The 20,713-nt window shown below is 42.5% G+C and overlaps 1 protein-coding gene across 3 annotated transcripts in view; it reads right to left on the reverse strand.

Moving 5' to 3' along the window:
* Nucleotides 1–20,713, reverse strand: part of znf385c (zinc finger protein 385C) — a 187,811-nt gene that overhangs the window by 44,126 nt on the left and 122,972 nt on the right. The gene's annotated exons all lie outside the window — the stretch shown is intronic.

The following is a 20,713-nucleotide window of genomic DNA, read 5'->3' on the forward strand; positions in this document are numbered from 1 at the left end:
ATCCCAGCACCAGGATCAATCATCGGTGTCAGCTGCAGGTCACTGTGGCCGCCCCAAAGCACGCTTATCATGGAGGCTTTGGTGCTACGCGCTCACAGCTGCATCCAGGGTTTGGTGTGAAGACATAAACCAGGAGCATCAGAATGAAAACAGGCGCTGACCTTGATATAATAGCTGCACTTAAAATCAGAAATATAAGTGAAAGAGACGCTGGAATGAAAGGTTTCTGTGAAAGATGAAATTCATAGAAAGGAGAGAGGTAAAGAAATGAAAAGGTAAGAGCATTAAGTCGATTTCACTACTCTGGTGATGTAAAAGCAAATTTCATTTTATTCACATTTCTTCTGAATAACACTGACGAGAAATGTTCCCATCTGGGTTGAGGAGCTTTGATCCAATCAGAAATCACCAATCCGTTGTCTCTAGGTGAAAAATCTTCCTGGAGCCTCCAGACTTTTAATAAATGCCTCTAATGTTTGAGTGAATCTAGAAGTTTGTCAGAAATGATATGACACCATGGAGCCAACTTCTATCCAGGTCTGACTGTTACAGAGCAACAGGTGTTTTGGAGAAAAGAGTGACCGTGCTAACTGGTGACTCGTAGCTAAATATCAGTGACTGTCTGATGATAAGTCACCAGTTAACAGGGTCACACTTAACACTGAAACATCTTCTTTATTCAACCTCGGGTAGACAGGTTTGACCACAAATAAAAAGTTACGACTGTAGATATTCTGAATCCAGTTTTTAGTGCATGTGTTACAGGACTGCAGCGCCACCTTCTGGCCTGGAGTCTCACGCACACTGTTGTAAAGATGTGACTTTTAACCAAGAGTGTTTTTTTCTAGGAACAAATTTTCTTTTGTTCAAGTCAACTTTTTACCCGATACAACCTGACGAGGTAAAGTATTCATTAGGGATGCACAATAAATACCAGTATCAATATCGGTATCGGCCAATATTTACCCATTGACTGTCGCCATTTCCAGAGCATTTTAAACGATCTTTCCAGACCCAAATAATCTTTTCTCTGACTATGTAAACATCAAAACGACCTAAGAAGAGTGGACTGTCCTCTAATGTTTCTCTTCCTGTTTTTGACGTTCATATCCGACACTCCATCCTTTGATCCTCTCCATGATCTCCGTCGTCTTTTCTCATGATAGCGCCGCTCTTTCTCTCCTCTCTGAACTCCACACATCATCTCAGTTTGTTTTTTTTTTTTTACCAATATTGATGTCCGTAAATATCGGTTATCTCCCATAACGAACTGAAGAAATTAAAAGCATGGTTTTATTATATTTTATTATAAGTTTTCTTTAAATACGAGCAAGACAAAATTTATGTTATTTGGGAATCACAGAGTTAACATGCAGGTCCAGATAGAAATAGATGGGGTTGATATTGAAAGGGTGCATGAAAGCAGAAAACAGTTGTCTATGTGTATATGTACAGTAAGTGCATAACATCTGCATTTGTTTATAAATAATTGTTTGGTAAAGGGGTGGGAATTAATCAGTTCATACTTCATCCCACTCCTTTTCGAATATGTGATTAGATAATGGCTGTTTTCGAATTCACCTGCTACATACTGCTTATTAAAGTAGTATGTAGTAGGCACTGCCTACTACATACTACTTTAATAAGCAGTATGTAGTATGACTGTTCAGTTGGGTTAATTTTGTAGTATGCTACGCTGGTCTTCAGTTCGAAGAAAACGGAAGTTGGCTACGGCTGATTTTTTTTTCCCTAAAAAACTTTATTGAAAATGTAGAAAATAAACAAACCACGAGTAACTTATCTGCAAATATATTGCCAGAGAGAGCATTTTATATTAACTTTCAGTGGTGGAGATGATGAGGATTTAAAGATAAAAAAAGAAATGGCTCTTATATTTATATTCCTCTGCTACTCCGGTTGTTGTTGCTCCACTCTCTGCCATTTTCACTTCTGATATGGGACCAGGCTCGTTGCATTGTGGGTAACAGTAGGCGAAGCAGACTGGTCCGATGCATACTGTGGATTTTTCCCGATTCAGTACGTTATCCGGGTGTTTTTCTCATACTACAACTCTGACATTTGTTCGCATACTGCATACTACATATTGCATACTGCATTTTGGTCGAATCAGTAGGCACTGCTAGTATAGTATGCGAATTCGAAAACAGCCAATGTCTGTTTGTTTTGTTTCGTATTTTTTTCTGTCTTTGACAGAGATTTCACTTTGACCTCCTGTTCGAAATAAAAGTTTCAAAAAATAGAAAATAAAAAAATAACAGCAATACTAATACCGGATATTGGTATCAGCCAAATTTCTGGTTGTAAGTTTGTACCAAACAACACTAGCCGGCTATTAGTAGCGCTGATAGCAGCCTGTTGCTACCATGTATCCGTAAGCTAATGTGACAATACCTCACTCTTCATTTTATTGATAGACTCTCAAGTTTGAACAGAGCACTGCAGAATAACTGCTGACTGTGGGTTGGAGTCAACATTAGCACAAACAGTTAGCCTTTAGCTCGTGCTCTATCTCTCTCCTGTTTCTCTTTCTTCTGCTCTTCTGTCCTTTTTCTGTCTGACAGTTAAGCTCCAGTGTCCACCATCACTACAAAATTAATCACAGAAATCATTTTCAGCAGATGAAAACACAGATCTCTCTTCTCATTACTAAACTTCAACTTTCAATCCGCATTTTTTGCCTTCTTACAAACAGTTCTCACTCTTTTTCTTTCTTCTCTGATTTTAGAGCAAGATACAAAAAGCTCCATATGCATGGTGGAGAAAGAAGAACTGCTCATTCCTAACCAAAATCCTCCACAGTAAACACACACACACACACACACACACACACACACGGAGGAAAACGCAGCAGTCCCTGGGTAAAGCGTTTCTGCGGGGGTGTCGTGCCAGAAAAGTTTATCTCTGCATTAGTTTCTCTCCCTGATGCTGCTTCAGCGTGCGGCCTGTGTGAAGCACAGGAAGGATTGATAAACGGGAGAATCTGTCTGTAGAGCGGCCCGTGGCTTTTACAGCTTGGCAGGATTGGCAGGATGTGTGTGTGTGCGTATATGTGTGTATATGTGTGTGTGTGTAAACTCTGAGCATATGCTGCTCGGCGCTGGGCTCAGCTTTGCCTTTGCCATGTGTGGGCTTCTCCTCTGCTGTCTGTCTGACACCCAGGGAGATGCAGCACAGGACGGACGTAGCCTACAGACACGTGGGCAGCAGCCAGCGGGAGGGGAGGTTCGCACACACACACACACACACACACACACACACATAACACACACACGCTCGCTGAGAAAAGGCGGAGAAGCCGAGTCTCTTCTTGGCAGGGCTATCAGAGGAGGACAGTTATCAGCTGATAGTGCTTCCCCACCTCTCTGAGGCACCCTCAGCAGCTTATTAAATCACAGGCTGGCTGTTTGCCTCTTTGGATGATAACGCCGCCGCCGCCATGGACGCACAGCCTGAATCCAGGCATGTACCACGGCGAGAGATGGAGTGTGTCTGTGTGATTGGTTGGTATGTAAGCATTAGACGAGTATCACAGGCAAACAAAGCAAAGATGAGTGTGTGTGTGTGTGTGTGTGTGTTTGAACAACCAAGTCAGGGAGACAGGGAACAAACACACACACTCACACACACACTTCTGTAGGGACTTGAGATCACAGCAGCATATATTTTTGAGTGTGAGGTTGTGTGTGTGTGTCATTTCAGCCTGCAGCTCCTGATAACCTCCTTCTATCACTCTGCGTCATTTTCTACTCATTTAATGTGTGTGTGAGTGTGTGTGTGTGTGTGTTTGTGCACATCTGTTCACCCCGCTGCGTCACGTCTGCGTCCACGCTCAGTTTTACTTTTATTTACGCCTCACTTGTGGTCCGAGGTCCAGACAACCAGAAGCCTGAAACCAAACGTCCGACCTCCTCGCCGCTCCCCGGATGACGCCGCTGACAGATCCCCGCCGGTCCCTCCCCAGGCTGGCCTCCTCCTCTTCCTCCTCCATCCAACCATCACAACAACAACCTCCCTCTCATGACTCACTGAGCCTGGTTACACAACAGCCGGCGTCACATCGCATCCACTCCGCTTTGTGTGTGTTTGTTCCCGAGCCATACGACTCCAACGTCTATTTTTCAATTATTTTGCTCAGAAAATAATGGATTCCAGAAAACGCCGAGCCTTCCCTCCTCACTCTTCTTCTGCTATCACAGAATTAACCGTTCAACCCTTTAGTCCTTCCGCTGTTATTCTCTTGTCATCACTCCACTGCTCCCTAAGGTTTTTGACAAATTGCCTTTTCTCACATCTAAATACCCGCGCTCCGCCTCCGCGCTCTGCGCCTCCCTGCAAACGGCTGCTGAGTGGCACAGGAAGGAGAGAAGGAGAAAGAAAAACTGCCTTTCTATTTGTGTCCCAGTGTAATTATGTGGGATAGATGCTGGCACGGCGGGGTCCTGGAGTTGGGTGAGTGGATCTCCACCTCCTGTTTTTTTTTTCTCCTCCTGTCGTTGGCTGTCTGGCCGTCAAAGGAAGGCCGTAATTTAGCTCCAGATGAACCTGCTAGCAACAAGACTCTTTTACCATGAGGAACAAAAGCAGCGTTTGTTTGGATAAGCAGCGTAAAAACAAGATGTGGATCGTATCACGAAGAGGAGAGAAGAGAAGCTGTTTGTTTATTTTCAATATTTTAACCTGAACAAACTTTTTGTTTGTCACATTTAAGTATGGATTTATTTATGGATCATTTAATATGGATCACTGATGTCTTCATGAAATGGTAGTAACATGTTTTGGTCCAAAAAGCCAATAAATCAAGCACAGCAGCCTTGTTTCCAGGCTCTCATAGCCCCTCTGTTCAGAACGCTCTGATTTAGTGGGCGTGGCCTCCATATGTAAATGAGCCACCGCTGATACCGCCCCGCTCTTCCACGTCACTGAGAGCGGCGCCACGAGCTCCGAGTGCACAATGTTTAGAAAACAGAGAAGCTCCTTTACCGTTACATTACAGGCTAAAACAACAGGCTAACTGCAGCTAAAGTTAGCATCCTGAAGCTAACACAGAGACAGGGGGGACACTGAGGAAAAGCTCTTACATCTGCTCCACAGCACACAGCATTTAAAATACTCACATTTCCAGGGTCCCAGGTTTGATGGCGGATGGTTGGTAATGCGCCTGGATTCAGGACCAGTCTATTGGCTAGCCCTCTGTTGGACTGTCCAAAGTTGGAAAAGCAGTCGGCCGTGAAGTGACTAGCACACACATGCACAGTTTTACTGAGTGTAGCTGGAACATTTCCTGATAAATGAACTCGAGACACTTAGTCTGTCTTCTTCAGATATGGGAAGCTTGTGCATGGAACTATGTGGCTGTTTACAGCCAAAAACAGAGCAGTGATGGCTGCTTGAGCAGCAGCGGGGAGGGGGTTCAGGGGTATCTGCTGTGGTGGACCAATCAGGTCAGACTTGCTCCAGATTGGTCAAAAAAGGGAATCGCTGACGTCTGTCAATCCCCAAAATCCAAACAGTTCGTTTTAGGTCAGGATTTTACATTCACAAGCTCTACTAAGAACAGGTTTGGTCATTAAATATCACATTTTGTGGGCTGGGAGGAAAAACAAAGACCCACAAATTTCACTAAAAGACTTAATAAAGTGATTTTGGCATAATATGGGGGCTTTAAAACAGAAACGCTGAGGAATTGAAAATGCTGTAATAAGCATGCCAGGCCTGTAGTTGGCGCTATAGAAGTCTAACAGAGGGTTGAAGTCAAAACCTCCTGGATTCTAAACCCTTCAGCGGGATTAAAATATCATTTATTTTTATGACTGGCATTTACAAACCATTAGTCCAATCCAAAAACTGAAAACACTGGAGTAATCGTCAGATTCTCTAAAGTCCGAGGGTACCTGAATGTATCACATACAAAGCTGGAAACATGTCTTAACATGATGAAGTAGAGGGAATTACTGACGCATTGGCGCAGCTAACGTGAATGATTGGTTGAGAGGATTGGCTAGAATTCCCGATCACCGATACTTTAAAAAAAGCAAAAAATCGTCTCGATCTGACACTAGGGATCAGGATCGGGACATCCCTAATTGTATAACATCTAACGACTGAATGAATCTTATTACCTAACTACAAAATGCATACAACCCAGATGAAATCAGACACAGCAGAAAGGAAGGAAGAAGAAAAAGAAGAAGTTAAAAAAGCCTGTGTATCTTGGTATTTACTAATTGGATGCAAAAATTTTATCACAAACTGCCTTGAGGGAAGTTTAATGTACTTTTTGTAATCCTCAAGATAATGGGTCAAACATTCTCTGACTAAAAACAGTTTGTGAGTTTCTTTTTCTGAACCACGTGTTTATCGCTCTAACTTTGGTAATGAACGCTCATTTTAGTCATAATCACATCATCTCTGTGCCCAATTCTCAACCGCAGCTCCGTCACATCATAAAACCGAATATTTCTCAGCCGTGATCTGCATCTGTCTGAAACCAAACCCTCTCTGTTTGCTCTGGAAGGAGAAGACAAACAGCACACTCACGTCTTCGTTTCTCAGATTGTCTCTGACTCAGAGGACTTGTTGGCCTTTTCAGGTAGGCAGCACAAGAAACTCCAGCATGAAAAAAAAAAAAACATTTATACCCCAGAGACTGAGGGAAACACAAGGACACCACTGCTGCACACAGCGCCCCCTACGACCCTTGAGACACGCACGACTACTGTTCATTTACAGAGACAAAATGATGCTTGTTGAGGTAAAACCCAATAAAAGACCGGCCTGCTCCCGAGTCCTTCAGCAGAGAAAGAATAGGATTTATTATGCAGTTTCCTGTGGAGGCTGTCAGAAGAGAAAACATGATGAAATCCTTTTTGTAAGAACATTTTAAAAGAATACAACAGAGAAGGAGTCGGCGCTCTCTTTGTTTTCGCTGTGTGTTTTTCCCTTTTTGTGCTTTGAGCTGCTGCAGTTGTTGATGTGTGCAGACTTTAAGGGCATTATGCACCATGTCTCTGCTGCTCAGCCATGACTGCCTGCTGGGTAACAGTCAGACTGTCACTTAGACCTTCGCCATCGGGCCTCTGATCTGATTATCCAGCTGTGATAATGAATATCTACACATCTCGGCTTGGATGTGTTGAACAAGGATTTGCAAGGGAAATTGCTGACCGGTGAAATGATGAGCTCTAAGTGCCGGCAGAATTACTCTGCACCATGTGGGCCGTGTTCTTTCGTCAGCTGCCAGGAGCACATTACAGCCTCTGTCTTTGATGATGCTGAGCACAGTCCGCATATGTTAGAACAATGGCCGGCCCTGGCATGCACGCTCAGTCCCATCACGATGCTTCATGTGCATCTGACACGCTGATGCCGCACTGTTTCATGATGAGACCAAGAGCATAAATATAGAAGCAGCTTTGGAGTAAATAAAACCTTTCCTCTGATGGAGGCATGAAATAAACAAATACATCCTAACATGAATGCAAATACCACGACACAACGGAAGTTTAGAGCAGTTTTTCAAAGCGACACAGAAAAGTTGTGAAAGTAAGTTAATGATTGTTTTCTTTTTTCTTTTTTCCTTCAGCTGTGATAAATAAAGCTCTAATGCTAACGTTATTGATTCAAAGCTAAAGCTAAATATGAGATGAGATCTTTTTCCAGTATATGAAGAAAAATAACAACTGTGAAGGATACTATGAGGTGAAATCCCTACAAAGCTTAATTTAACATAGATTGAGGCTTTTGCATTTCTGTTGCAGCTTTTGCATTTGTGTTGTAGCTTTTGCATCACTTTTGCAGCTTTTCCAATGCTGTTGTTGCTTTTGCATTTGAGTTTTTGCTTTTGCATTTGTGTTTAAGTTTTTGCATTAATGTTGTGGCTTTTGCATTTTGCAATTTTGTAGCTTTTGCAGTCCTCTTATGGCTTTTGTATTCCTGTCGTGAGTTTTGCAACCCTTATTGTAGTTTTTTGCAATCCTGTTGTAGCTTTTGCATTCTTGTTGTAGCTTCTGCAATCCTGTTGAAATGTTTGCATTTGTGTTATATTTTTGCAATTGTGTTATATTTTTGCAATTGTGTCTTAGCTTCTGCAAACCTCTTGTAGCTTTTGCAGTCCTGTTGTGAAATTTTTGCATTTGTGTTGTAGTAGCCTTTCCAATCTTGTACCTTTTGCAATCCTGTTTTAGCTTTTGCATTCGTGTTGTAGCTTTTGCAGTCTTGTTGAAGCTTTTGCAATTCTGTTGAAGCTTTTGCATTTGTAATATATCTTTTGCTTTTGTGTTGTAGCTTTTGCAATCCTGTTGTGAATTTTGCATTTCTGTTGTAGCTTTTGCAATCCCTTTGTAGCTTTTGCATTCCTGTTGTAGCTTTTGCAAACCTGTTGTGAATTTTGCTTTTGTGTTGTAGCTTTTGCAAACCTGTTGTGAATTTTGCTTTTGTGTTGTAGCTTTTGCATTCCTGATGTGACTTTTGCATTTCTGTTGTCGCTTTGCATTCCTGTTGTAGCTTTTGCAATCCTGTTGTAGCTTTTGCATTTGTGTTGTAGCTTTTGCAATCCTGTTGAATTGTTTGCACTCCGTTAGTGGATTTTGCATTTGTGATGTGGCTTTTGCAATCTTGTTGTAGCTTTTGCATTTGGTTGTTTCTGCCTCTGCATTGTCACCACTGTATTCCTATTGTAGCTTTTGTGTTTATGTTTTATCTTTTGCATTTGTAGTGTGGCTTTTGCAAACCTGTTGTGGCTTTTGCATTTCTGTTTTTTGCTCCTGTATTTGTGTTGTATCTTTCTTGGATAGTCTGACACCCACAGGCCACCGTACAGACACCTGGCTTCTCCAGGAGCACCTTATGCTGTATCAGCGTCTCACGGCTATATCCAGGTCTTATGATGACATCACTCTGCCTCTGAATGTCCAAACGTTTTCCACAGAGAGGAGGACAAAAAGGAGGCGAAGAGCGACAGAGGAAAGCGTCTCTTAACGGCCAATTAGCTTCCCCCTGATCAGGAGGTGGCACGAGGGCCACGGCGAGAACCATTACAGCGGGGACGGAGAACATTAACCGTAATCAGTTTTAATTAAAGACTGACTCCTCGACATCCCCGGCCATTCCTCTACTCCATCTCCTCCACTCACACCCTTCATGAGATAATAATCTGGGAGCCTGAGTTTAGGACTGAGCCCAGTGGGTGAATCAGCGCGGGGATGTAGGAGCTTCAGCTCAGCTGATTTGATTGGTTCAGCTCCATGAATCTGTTTCTGTAAATCTGAGGAAGGAGCTCACTTTGCTGCAGCTTCGTCCTAAATATACGACCTGGAAGTGGCTGAATAAACTGGATGTTTCTGCCTGTTTTTCTTTTTTAAATTGGCCTTTTTAGAAACTCTAAAAACCAATTTCCTGTTTGAGCACAGACTTGTAAACTTCTCATTGGCATGCGATGTAAAATTCCTGCAGAGCTCTCTGATTCAATCCTCTCGTTTTTTACCTTTGAGCCTCTGACGATGTTTGTTCGCATCAGATTTCTGCTTATTATTTCTGGGTCAATGTGGATGCCATGTTGGCTGAAACAAATGTGTGTACTCGAGTGTGTGTGTGTGTGTGCTCCAGCTCCTCTGTTTGATGTCTGAACAGTCAAGGGTTTGCAGAAAGTTAGCAGTGATCAAACAGCGGAGAATATTCTCTAACACTAATAAGGTTATGAAAGCTTTTCCTATTGGGATTATAAGTAATCTCAGCTCCTCCTCTCCTATTTTAAGCCAATCTCCATTTCAGATCTCTCATCTGCGGCTCTGCCCTCCTTTTTCCTCCTTCTCCCTGGTTAGCAGGAGGTGGCAGGCTGCTCCATGTGGCCTGATTATATGCAAGGCTAAGCACAGTTTGACCCACCGCTTTAAATAGACTCTCAGGAAGGCGAGACGACTTCATAACTTTACTCTCACAAGCAATTTTAGAGGAATTATACAAAGTCAGACGCTGGATGTGATGAGTTTACTCCTCTGTCAGCCCCCGAACGTAATCAGTACTCCGTCAGGCTCCTGCTCCGCTGCTGGCTCGGGTAAAATTCACATCATTTGGGTTTTTTGGAGCGCTTCATTAATCACTGAGCACTAAATGAAAAGAAGTATGAAGAGAGATAAGAGAGCATGCGGGAGATTTATGAGCAGGTTCAGACCTCAGGCAGCTCATCACAGGGTGGATGGAGGTAAATAGAGGCTAAATTACAGCCAGTAAATAAAATATGACCTGATGTTGGAGTTTAACACGATCGATAAACAGCCCCGGGCTACAGAGAGGTATCAACTTCTATTAGGGGCTGGGGTTGACAAACATCACACTGCAAAAAAAACCCCCTAATTTTATGGTTAAAACCCTAAATTACATTTCAAAAACAGGATATAGAATAGAATGCTGTATTTGCTGTATATGCTCATTTTTAATTGAAAAAAAAAAACCTGTGTTTATCTTTCCTGCTCTCTTAAATCACAGTCAAACTGATTTAAAATGACAAAAATATCTGTAACTACATTTGTAGCTCAATTTTATAAAGGTTTACGTCCATAATAATAATAATCTAATGTTTTTATCTGTAATTTGCAGGTAAGTCTTACGGGGATTGGTACCAAATTAGGTACTTTAAAAGGTACGGACTGAATTCTGTCAAAAGTATAGGGTACCGATTCATGTAAAATCAAAAGGTACCATGTGTAGGTACCTAAATCCATCCTTGTGACTGTGAGGGAGTGGAAGAGCAGGAGATTTTCCATGCTCGACATGAATATAGCATAATAAGGTTATATAGTGAAGAATAAATATGTTAAAGTGAAAAGAATTTTTACATTTTATTATCAAACAAATTGATATTTTTAACCACAGAAACACAAAAAAGTACCAAAAATTAGTACCGTTGAGTACCGGTACCGATTGCCAGGTACCGGGCATTGGTACTGTATCGTTTCAAATGTGAAAGGTACCCATCCCTAAAGTTTCACGAACCGTATGCAGCTGCACCCTGTTCCCTCCTCACTCATGGTTGCAATAATGGTTACGCTTTAACAAAAAAAAGTTGTTTGATCAATGACAGATTTTTAAAATCCAAAAACCTCCTCTTATGTACAGGGGGCACAGCATGTCAGTGCTCCACAGCACAGACCACCTGTCTGTGCTCCATGGCGCAGACCACCTGACTGTTCTCCACAGCACAGACCGCCTGACTGTGCTCCATGGCTTAGACCACCTGTCTGTGCTCCACAGTGTAGACCACCTGTCTGTGCTCCACGGCACAGACCGCCTGTCTGTGCTCCATGGCACAGACTGCCTGTCTGTGCTCCACAGCATGAACCATGTACCCAGTGATTTTTACTGTGTTTTGTGTAACTAAATGAGATTTGTTGATTGTTTTTGTCATGGTGGACAATTGGACAATGTTTAATACAGTGTAATAAAGCTTACACAGCTGGTCCATGCAGTGTGGCACAGACAGCCTATTCCCCCATTGCCACACCTCAATGTACAGCAGGGTCTAATATCCACTGTGTTTCCTCCTCACTCACAGTTACAAAACACCATCACAACCAAAAGTATTCTGATGTAAAATAAAAGTATTTTTCTGAAGAACTCTTAATGAAAATTTCTGCAAATGTAATGTAGTTGCACTTCATTTGAGTTAAGATATTTTACTTTAATTTAAGGTTTTTGTTTGGCAGCCGTAGCAGCCTGTCATTTTCCTTTTCTTACAGGTTTTTTTTTTTACAGTGCATATGAATTAAACAAGCCTCAATCTGAAAATCTAAGGAATACTTTGGACATTCCCAAACATTTGACCCCACAAAGCTTCCAGCAGCAGACAGCAGACTCCTCCTCACGGAGACGCTCCTCCCAGTGAGAGTCTATAATGAGTTCTGTCAGGCGAGCTGCGCGGCGCTGCCGAACCCAACCTGAGCAGAGAGGAGGCCCATCTGTCAGGCAGAGACGATAAGCCCGGAGCCATCCAAAAACAAATTGCTCAGCTTCCCCGCTGCGAAGCCCTGCGAGACGGCGAGGGCTACGAGCAGGCAACAGAGACGACGCTGCGTCCTGATGGTGCTCGAGAAAAACCAAACACTTATCTGTGCAGAGGATGCCGTGGTCAGCCAGCGCTCTGCTGCTGCGCTCCAAACTTCAACGACAGTGACACATAATGTTCAATAAGTCTCCCACACCTCTCCTAATCTCCTCCTTTGATTAACAGCACTGATGTCGGCTGTCTGACTTCTCCCTCAAGGTGAAAACAAAATCAACGTCTTTGACTCAGACAATGCTGGGAAAGTGAGGAATGCTCAAAAGCCAAAATAAACTGATTAAACACCCGTCTTCAAACCGTCCATGGAAAGCAAACGCAGACTAATGGAAAGCTGCTCCGTGCCCACACGTATGCAAAAAGCCGGGCCGTGGGATCCTGCAGGATTGACGGGAACTCAGACGAGGTTCATTTCCTCGCCAAATTGAGTCATTTGCGGAAGTGGCATTAAGTGCGACACGGTTTCTTACATGAATAAATATCAGGCCGGTCAACCAAGCGTCACTCAGACATCATGCCAACTGTGACACCTCATTAGAAATTGATTAGATGTGCTGGGCAGGCCTGGGCGCTGACAGACGCACAGGAGAAAAATAGGCTGAAGACAGAGGTTGCTTTCTAATTTTAACTCCCCAGCTGATGAGATGAGAGGAGCCGGAGATGAAAACACTCCCACAGATGCTGTGAGGGAGACGTAGAGGTGGTTATGAGGCTGTGACGGATGTGAAATGAAAGTGAAGTCGTATCTGGAACTATTGTCTCTGCTCTCGAAAAAGCTCTCCACAATTAATGCTTCATTTGCACAGCTGCTAGTCTCCTCTGACGAGAACACTCCCCTCGTTTATACAAACGGCGCCGGCAAACTGCTGGAAAGGATCTAACTGTACATCGCTTGTGCATTATTACGGTCATTGTTATGCAAAAGAGCGCCTGGTAAAGCGGTTGTATTCACAGCAATCTTGTAAATTAGCTTCTCGAGCAGATTTCCTCCTCGCCTGCTGATCATCTACTCCCTTTCCACCTGAGTTTGTTTTCCACCAAATGCCTCGCTCCTCTCTCCGTTAAGGCTCTTTGTTTTAGACTTTTTCCTATTACACACTTAATTTGAATCCTGCTTTCAGGCATATGTCTACAGCCAATTAAAACTTCTTAATGGAAATGTGTTCTGGCTATAAAAAAGTCGAAGCTTTCCTGTTCTTTTTAAGTCGTAGCTGTAGGGCCAGTTCCCCAGACTTTTTAACACATTGCAGGGAATTGGGAGACAGCTCTTCTCTGGTTTGAGCAGCAGAAATGTGGTTACAAGAGAAATACAGCGCGATGCTAATAAAGCTGCAAAGTATAATTCACTTCCTGTAATGTACATGTTGCTCAGTCTGCTTCGGTAGCTGAAGGGCAGCTGGATGTTTCTGATGTCTTAACGTGTGGTGAAACGCTGTGGCAAGAATAGAAGAGACAACGTTGAGCTGCTGTTTTCATCTCAGAAAGAAAGTTTATTCTTCCATATGTCAGGACGCTACGGAAGAGGATTAGGGATAATCAATCGTTTAGGCGTTGGCTTTTGGCGCCCAGTCACACGACACCTAGCGGACAGTATGTCTCAGATGTGTGTTTACCATAGTCGCACAACAGTGTTGCAGCTCGCGTCCACAACTCTTGGTCAAAGATAAAGATTCTGTCCTCAGCTTCACGACCAACATGTGAGTTGTTTGAAGGCCTTCATCCGAAAACGCTAAAACACAGTGGAAACTAGAAAAGCATTCAGGAAGCAGAGACCTTCGCCAAGCATATTGTGATTGTCACCAACGCTTTAGTCCTACTTTAATGTTATACTCCCTTTCAGCAGACTGTCTGCTACAATTTGGTGTTAGTTGCAGGTTTGTACGATCTGGGTTGTAGTATCCAGAATATTGTCAGGATCTGGATCATACTTTAACATCTGTCAGAAATTATGGTGACCTTGTCTTGTATTGTTTTGCAAAGCAATCCGACCATTTATGGTGGAGTTATATACACATATGGTGAAAACGGTCCCATCTCACAATGATAAAGAATCCTTTAAAAAAAGTCCTAGACCCAGACGGTGATCCAGATCACCTCCAAAATTTAATCACTTCTTCCTTATCCCATTTTGAACATTTCCTGAAAATTTCATCAAGATCTGTTCATTAGTTTTTGAGTTATGTTGTTCACAAACAGACAAACTCCCAAAAACATAACCTCTTTGGCAGAGGTAAAAATCTGCATAACACGGAAACGCTGAGGGACTGAAAATGCTGTAGTAAGCATGCCAGGCCTGTAGGTGGTGCTATAACTGTCTTGTCCAGAAGCAGCTTTTGGTAGATCTCCCCTGAAGTAGAGTTGGGCCGATCATCTGGTCTATTGGGGAATGCTAAGAGCAGAAGTGGAGCAACAGATGCTCATTTTGTTGAAAGACAGTCAACATGGAATACCACCACGATTGTAACAACCGTACTGTTGGACTGACAATGGTGGCTTACTGTTTACACGGCATGGATGCCAGAGGCGTTCCCGAAAAATTCTACTCTGGCCGTTTTCAAAATTATACATTTTAGGTCGGCTGAAACGCGGTTTCCATGTAAACACAAGGCTGAAATGCAACAAAACTTTTGCGTTTCACCATAAAACCGATGTCTAGTCAATGGCCCCTTACATAAATGAAAAACTTTGTTGTGTGTGGTTTTTTTTTTTTAAGCAAAGGCTACTGAAATATCAGACTGTTAAGTAAACATTTACTTTCTTTTAAAAAATTATTGTAGGTAAACTTTTTTATTTCTTCATAATTTGCATCTTTGCACTTTTTTGGCTTGAGGTATATGTGGCTTTTAAAGTCCTACAAACTGCTGCACAGTTGACCTATTTTTGGTTGTGTGTACAGTTTATCAAGTTATTAAGTTATTTATAATCTTTAATTTATTTATTTATTTATTTTAATTTTTTGATTTTTTTTTTAATTTTTTCTTTTTTTTTCTTTCAGCATGTATCATGTTTTTTATATGAAAATCCACAAGCACAATTATTGTTATTGTTATACATCTTGAAAATCTAAAAAAAAAAAAAAAAATAGAATAAAAAATCATGTCTGAAAATTTATTCTAAGCTTTTTATGCACTATTACAAAAAATAGTAAAAAACTTGGCACCCCCATTTAATATTTGGTATTCAGCCAAGTGTTTATATTTTATTCCGATTCAGCCACAAATTTTTATTTTGAGGTGTAAAACTGTTAAAGTCTGTTTTTTATGACTTTTTGAGCATTTTCCAAACCTGTGGCAAGAATAAGAGAGACACAGGAAAAGTTTACTCTTCCTCTGTGCTCAAATGCTACTTAAAGCCATCAGCACCACTGCGCTCCCCCTAGTGGATGGATGTAGAATAGCTTAGAAACGGAAACTGCTGAGAAAGTCAACATAAATGAATAAAAATAAATAATATGGGTCTCTGTTTTTACCTGCTTCAGTCTCCTAGTTCAGCTTGTTTTGATTTTAACTTTCTACATACACAATCACAATGCATGGATCAACAAAATGAGCAACACACGCTGGCTAATATCAGACAAATGAACGCAGAATCAGCAGGAGCTGGTGCACGCAGAGGTGAGAGGGTTAGTTGAAGGTTGTGACAATGTTAAAAACCAATTACCCTTTGTTGCTTTTGTAAAATGTCCCCGCACTCAATCTGCAGCAGCTCCAGAAAATGAACGAGCTAATTTTGTCCAACCTGGGCTGTAATTGTTTCAAATCAGCCTCATGCCACAGCGTCGCTGCGAGAATAATTGCCTATGAGCGTGAAGATTAATCTACAGAAGCACATCTGTGGGACTTAATTTACGGGTCTCAGCGCCATGCCTTGTGGATCCATTAGACTCATTTGGTTCTCAATCCCTGTGCAGCGTGTGCAGCGAAAACGGTGAAATAATGGAGGGGAAATGAGTCAGGAAACAAGCAAACACAAAGCACAAACTGCTCCGTGTTTGCACAATTGTTGGAGACGGGGAACATGTGCCTGTGTGCAAATACATGCAGCGATAGACCCCTGCTCAGGGACGGCAGGTGACGGAGCTTGCATCTCTTATCAAGCTCGCCTGCTAATGCTTTTAAGCATTAAGCATAAGCGCCATTGTTTGACAAACCGGTTTCCAATCAGCGTCAGAAATCAGCGTCTGAACAGTGCTCGAGCTCTCTGAAGAGAAACAGCTGCAAATTAGAAAGCGTTAGTCGTCTCCTCTCCTCTTTCCTCGAAGCGCTGGCGTGCAGATGTCTCCTCTAGTTGCTGGTGTGTAATTGCAAAGATGGAGAACAGCATTAAGGGATGAGTCTTGATTTTGAGGCATTGGACTTCAGCGTTCCTCTGATCCCGAGGTTTAAAAAACAATCTACATGACCACCCGGGTTGGTGTTTCTGAGGCCTTCATGCTCCGCCTGCGTGCAGGGAGGAGACACGGGACGGAGCAGATAAGGATGCTTATCAGAGGCTGTGCAGGTGTTGGGAGAAGCACGGCCGTAACAGGATTCCTAACTTACTACTCGCCTCCTCGAGGTGAGGAAAGATGGATGGGTGGAGGTGGAAGCGGAGGTGGGGATGGTGTGAGCTGGTGGCCACAGTGTTATAATTGTGAAACCCCTCAGCGTGCCGCAGTACAGCACGTCTTCGACACCTGCTGGCGTGGAGATAAGGAGCGAAAAAGCAATCACTCCAGCTCCCCTGCAGCCCAAACGGCATCTCGCCGCCTCTCAGGCTGCTACTCGGGTATTTTTCTCAAATATAACCAGCTTTCTGTTGTAGGTCAGCTCCCTGTGAGCGCTGCTACCTCAGGAGAGGAAAGAAGGCCAGGAGAAACGCTCCTTCACTCGCACTTAGCCGAATTAAAGATGCACACGCTCCTACTGTACTCGTACAATCCTCCTTAAAATGCAAAGCGGAGCGTGTGGCAGAAGTTTCCCGTGCCGGCGCTGTCTGCCATTTTCCAACTAACTTTATCACCCGCAGAGGTCAAGGACGAGCGGTCTGGCTCCGAGTGGGTCCTCAGACTCTCCGGAGAGCATTTCTCATTAGTGTGATTCCAGCTGAGGATTAGAACGCGAATCCTTGGGATAAATCTTCGCTCGTCACGGAGCGAACATCAGCTGTTGCAGTCAACCAGCGACGACGCCTGAATTATTCATTTCCTGTTTACAGCAGGCGACAGGTGCGTGACCTCTGTGATGAGCGCCCAGGGCGTCTGGGTAGAAGTGGTGACAAGGGAAGGAGGAGGGGTGTCGCGCGGTGCCTCGGAGGGACAGCGACGAAGATGAGGAGGAGGAGGAGAGGATTTGGAGGAAACTGATTATTTGTCAAGCTCAGGTAGTCAGCGAGGTTTGGGGCTGATTCTGCTTTTCATGCTTTTAATTGTAATTCTGCAGCAGGATGTTGCAGCTCTTAAAGGCAGAGAGAGGAGATGCCGCAGAATTTCGGGGGTTGTAAAAAGCAGGAGCGTTGAATCCACCGTTCCCCTAAATGTGAGAGTTAACGTCGGGGTGGCAGAGGAGGGGGAGGTCTGCCAAGCTCGAGCTGCCCGTCAGCTGAGTGGCATTTACTGTAACCTTTCCCCTGGCTTTTAATAACCGCCGCAGAAACAGCAGAAACACGGATCACTGCGATTCACTGGGGAGCACCGGGAATTGCAAACTGATCTCCAACAGAGCCTGGCAACACGGAGCCCATAAAACCCAGGCAAGCTCGGATTCAACTTTATATTCAGTGTGAAAGCTTAAATGAGATGTAAAAGCGAAAGTACAGAGCGGAAAAGAAAGTGAGAGGAGGGCTGTTACGGACAGGAAGAGGAAGAGGCTGGAGGAGGAACCAGAGGATCCAGAACAAGTGTTTTTCCTCTGCTGAATCTCACCGTTAGCTGATCTGCTTCGTATCGACACTATGGACACACCAATCAACCAATCAGTGTGCGCTTTAGGCAGCGTCTTTATTTGTTTATCTCTTTTGAAAACATGGCTGCCAACAAAAGTGAAAAAAAGCGGTCTCCAAAAGAATCTATGGCTGTTTTCCAAACCGCCTACCACAATTCAGTCAAAACTTGCAAAATCTGCGGTACGCCAAAAATCCCGGATGTCCCAGTGATCCAGGAAAATTTCTCAGTATGCAACGGACCAGTCTATCTAGCAAACTGTTTCCCACGATGCACTGGTGGAAGGTTTTGGTGAATTACTGCCACCTACTGCAATAAGTTAGCATTACAACTGCAATACAACAACACTAACATTGGACGTTCTATGACACTGAAGTGAGGTGATGAGAAAGAAACACCAGTAAATCTGGTCACTTCTGGTTGTGAAATTCCTACAAATTCATTAAAGCTCATATAAACCAATAGTTTCCCTTTTCAACCATATTTGGATTATATAGAAGTGTTTTTTCCATCAGCTGTAAAAGTAAAAGGTCAGTCCCTTCCATATATTTTTTCAAATAAACGATATAACTTTTGGTGTAAGATTTAAAATCAAATATGATGTTTCAGCTGTGGTATGATTAACAAAATAACTAGAACGTCATAATCTACCCATAGTTTGTTTGTACATTTCTAATAAAGGTAAAAATAAAAAAGTTGTCGTCTTCTGAAATTGGAAACCAGAGTAGTTCACTGCAAAACAGACACATCAGGACAGTCATACTACATACTATAAGCAAAAGCAGTAGGCAGTATGCAGCGCCTACTACATATGACAATCACATTCAAAGTTTGCAATGAGAAAGTTTGTACTCCTGACGGTAAAACACAACGAACTTTATTAATACAACCAAAAACAGTACGCCCAGGAGACCAACAGCCACACCGTCATCTACACAGCCACAAGAAACAGCTCTGGTACTGGTATTTGATAAGGACACTCTGTATGACACAAGTCAGGACTGTAAAGATGATACTGAAGTAAAACGTTTTACCTTGCTAAGGATGTGGTCTCCATACGGCTAAAAATCTGTGAGCTGAAACAAAACCACTGCTTCATTTTCCTTTTCCACAGTGAACAAACACTGCTCAGATTTTTGTCGTTCACCAGGTTTACACTGCACATTAAGTGTTTGAAGCAGTCACTTAAGTTTCGTTTTCTTTTTCAATGCTTTTCAGTATGCTGATTGTTAACCATGTGAAAGTTTAATCCTTTACTCAACTTTAAATGAAAAATGGCTGAAGTGAAGTTGAGGTAAAATTTGTATTTGATAAGAGAGCCGTTCAAAACTTGATTTTCTTGTTGTTTGTTTCTGTTTATTGTACTTTTAATATTGATTGGTTATTAACTCCTTACTGCCTGAATTAATTAACAATGACAAAAATAGATTGTTTTTGTGTTTTTACATTCTTACAGATGTTATACTGAGTGGAGATTGTAAATTTGAGCACAGAATTAACAATAGTTATAACTCAGTTATATTATATATATAAATATATATACAGACATGAGAAGCTCATCCACTGACCAATATATTGTGACACAACGGATCAGATACGATCTGTGGTTTGTGTAGAACAGGCATCAAGGGGTTAAAAGCGTGAGTGTGCTCTTCCTCAGAAAACAAGTTAACCTCACTAAACTGATGTGCTGCCTTGATAAGCTAGCTGCTATTTAGCAAGTGTGCACCGTATTGTAATACTATGTTCAAGTTGATTTTCATTTTGAGTTAAACAAACAAAAAGATTATGATTAAAAATAAGAACTCAACGTTATTTAGTCAACATGTTTGCTTTATTTTAACTTTTACTTGGCTTAAGTTTGCTACATTGTTTACTTAAATAAAAAAGGTGTTCAAACAATACCATCTAAATCAACTTTGGTTTTAAATGGGTAAATAGTTTTTATTCTGTTAATATCTTGTCTAATAAGCTAAGTTCACCTTTTTGTCTTTCATGTTTATCTCAGCAGGTTTTGTTTTTGGTCTCGTCTTTCCTCTCATTTCAGGTCACGTCATGTCCTGTCCTCGTGTTTTCCCGCGGTTGTGATTGTCATCCCTGCTCCTCGTTGTTTCCATCTGTGTCCCTTTGCCTCATGTATTTAAGTCTGCATGATCATCATGTCACGTCTCGTCATTGTGGTTTAATGACTTTTTTGTTGCATTAGTTTGTGAGTCACTTTTGCATCTTTTTCCTTCCAGCGTAGCTTTGATTTTGTGTTTTTACTTTGTTCATTAAAACCAAAAAAGGGTTTTCCTTGCTAGAATCCTTGTCTGTTAAGTCTGAATAATCAAAATTGGAAAAAAATAAATTAAAAAAAGGTGATCAAATTGTGATCCTGCCTCCTACCTGATAGTAAGATCTCTGCACACACTGATGCACGAATTATTATAATGCTAAATCAAAGCTGCACACACACACTCTGCAGAGTGATGCACGGGTTTCACCTTTAGGCGACAGGGGAGACAGACTGACATTTCTCCCCTTCGGCCAACTCCTGCTTCAGACACAATAACAAACGGCTGAGTGATGTAGTGAGCTGTCCCCTCTGGTTGCAGAGTGGGAATGGGAGCGCCGCTCAGAGACAGCGGCAACAAATGGCCCGTCTCTGTAACCGCCCTCTCTTTGCTTCCATCAGCGGCGCATCCACAGAGACCTTGGCAGATCTCAAAGACAGATTA

This window comes from Halichoeres trimaculatus, unplaced genomic scaffold (assembly GCF_033239565.1).
Source record: "Halichoeres trimaculatus isolate MK-OKI-2021-1 unplaced genomic scaffold, fHalTri1.1 fHalTri1_scaffold_20, whole genome shotgun sequence".
Lineage (NCBI taxonomy): Eukaryota > Metazoa > Chordata > Actinopteri > Labriformes > Labridae > Halichoeres > Halichoeres trimaculatus.